The 2847-nt window shown below is 36.8% G+C and overlaps 1 non-coding gene across 1 annotated transcript; it reads right to left on the reverse strand.

Annotated features, from left to right (window-relative positions):
• Positions 1 to 1504: 1504 nt before the first annotated feature.
• TRNAL-CAA (transfer RNA leucine (anticodon CAA)) lies at positions 1505 to 1588 on the reverse strand. The gene has a single exon. It is a non-coding gene; the product is annotated as a tRNA-Leu (tRNA).
• Positions 1589 to 2847: the final 1259 nt, after the last annotated feature.

The raw sequence follows: 2847 nt of genomic DNA on the forward strand, positions 1-2847 counted from the left end.
TCTGACTGAAGCTTGGCTATTTATAATGCTCTTGTTATGACCTAATGGGCTCAGAATGAAGCCCAGAAATTCTGATATTCGCAAGCTTCGCTAGGCGAGTATTGTAGCGAAGGGTTCGCTAGGCGAAGGATTTGCTCGCCTAGCGAGCAGGCCATCTGTGACCTAATGGGCTCAGAATGAAGCCCAATAATTCTGGTATTCGCAAGCTTCGCTAGGCCAAGGAGTTGCTCGCCTAGCGAGCAAGCTAGTTTGGCCCTTTTTCTGGATTGGGCCTGTTGTGAGCTGGGCTTTTGTTCCTTTAAGGTCAATGCCTTGAAAAATAAATTGGAGTGCCTTGAAAAATGCCTTGTAATATGAATGGGCAAATTTTGGGGTATGACACTCACTACTCAACAAAATGTATGTTACTTTACATCCATCTCAAGAGAAGGAATCCATTACACTTACTTGTCACCATAATGTTGCTAGCCCATACTTCTCTTAATACCAAGGTTTAACTTCCTCCATTCCACTACATACTCTAGAAATCCTTGATGCGAACAATCATCAACTACACGCCCATAACTTCGTCTTAATGAATCTTAATGGTCCCATTGTGCCTTTATCTAAAATGTTCCCCATTACAACGGTTGTATTGTAACATTCACACTGCTTCCACACTCTATGTTCACTTATCTTCCTATGGTAATTCTCCCAGTTCCAATTGCAAAACCATTCTACTGGAATTCCTTAAACTCGACTTACTTGCTCTTCTCCTCAACCAAATCTCCTACAACCAAAACTCACTGGAGCTTCCATTACTATATAATATGCATTCTCCCCCTCCACACAACTCTTATAATTGATCCTTAGGTAACTCAACATTCCATAATGGTCTCTTACTAACACTGAACCACTGCTGAGATTTTCCAAATCCGATCTCCCTTCTAAGACTGAACATACTTGGTTTATCTTCTAATCTCCATTTTGTCTATACATGTTTCACTTGGAATAGGCAACCATGTCCTCGAGTCTCTCCTTAGACTTCACCACTACCTTAGGCTCCCAACAAAACTGAACGTCCTTATCCCTGAAGTCCTTAACCACTTGTAAGGTACCATTCCAAATATATATACCATGAAGTACTCTTGTTGATTCCCCAAAAGTTTAGGCATGTTTTTGGTTTGATTTTCATTGAAGAAAAATAATTCTTTCGTTGTATTACTAATTTGTTCGCTACATATTGTTTGCTCATATATCCAGATTGAATCAAATACAACTTCAATTGACTCTCTGACCATGGGTTAAGGAAATGGTCATGTATACCCTTCATTTTCCCTTTCTGGTATGATTTGGATTTCTAGTTTGTTTTATTTTATCTCTCTATATATATATTGGTTTGAATCATCTTGATCATGTCCGATTTTGTTGGATTCTTTTAATTTGGTTCCTTTTGGTTTAGTTTATGTTGGACCGAATTAGATCAATTTGATTAGTGGTTCGGTTAAACATGTCAACCATTAAATGTCAGAAGTGGGATTTGAACCCACGCCCTCTCACGAAGACCAAAACTTGAGTCTGGTGCCTTAGACCACTTGGCCATCCTAACTTTCATGACTCTTTGTCACACTATCTTAATATGTCACTAAACACTAATTTCGAGAAAATGAATCCACATGCAGGATTATATCTTTTTAACAACATTGTTTACTTAGTAGTGATCAAGTTATGCTTGGTAATTTGTTTTTACCATAACACCACTACTATCACATTTTATTTTTTCATTTTCGAAGAAAATTTACTCACCTCTTATCTTTTTTTTAAAGTAATTGAGTTAAGTATTCTTACAAAAATCTATCTTGACGAAAACATGTTTATAAATTTTCATTCACAACAGTATTTTGGATACATGTAGAAATACCAATCAAAATATGAAAACTAAGTTGAAATTCTCCTACTCTTACAAAAATAATGAGGTACGTCAATGGCTTACTTCCGAGGATACTCTACCTTGGTCTTTCATGTATATATTATTAAGAAGAAAACGATAACTACTAGTAATCATGTCAAACTCAATATTATAGTTTTGTTGATAACAAAAGAGTCAACTACCTTTATGGAATATAATTCAAACCCAACCATACCCAAATGCAAATGTTTCACTCATTTTATTACTGATAACAAGCTAAGAGCTTCATCCTACTTCACTATATTCCATATCAATCCTCTTATAGGGTTTTGATTCATTCAAGATTTCTCCCGACACATGATCTCGACCAAAAACAACATAACACCATCAAGGAACTTTAAATCATCAACGAGACACCACTTCTAAGGAACTTAAGCAATCTAGAGCGTAACTATGAGTGTCCATACACCTCATAGAGTCACACACAATATTTCACACACATCTAGCGATAACACTTCACTTCGTATCCAAAATCATTCATCTCAATCGTCCCGTCCCATCTTCCATAATCTTAGCTCATGCTCTTACTCATATACAGTCAGAGTTACATGTTTAAGTTTAAGAATAGCTGATTCCCGTTCCTCGTGGGAAGTATAATTCATGAATCCTCCCAATAGGGTAGAGTATCATTGTACACAAAAATACTACTCTCCTGGGGGTCCTCATCCGAAGCCATGAATCCCAGAAATTATTGAATTCCATATTCCGACTAATCAATTTAGACTTTACTAACGCATACAATATACTGAACTAATCCCTTCCAGATCACCACTTAGTAAGTCTCTTCCAACATCACTCCTTAGGGTTTTCATTATCTGTAATAGTGATACACCTAAGAGTTACTCACATCGAATATGGTTCACTAGGTTGGTTTCCCCAAATGTATGACTTCCATGATA

Source organism: Lathyrus oleraceus, unplaced genomic scaffold (genome assembly GCF_024323335.1).
Source record: "Lathyrus oleraceus cultivar Zhongwan6 unplaced genomic scaffold, CAAS_Psat_ZW6_1.0 chrUn0009, whole genome shotgun sequence".
Taxonomy (NCBI): Eukaryota; Viridiplantae; Streptophyta; class Magnoliopsida; order Fabales; family Fabaceae; genus Lathyrus; species Lathyrus oleraceus.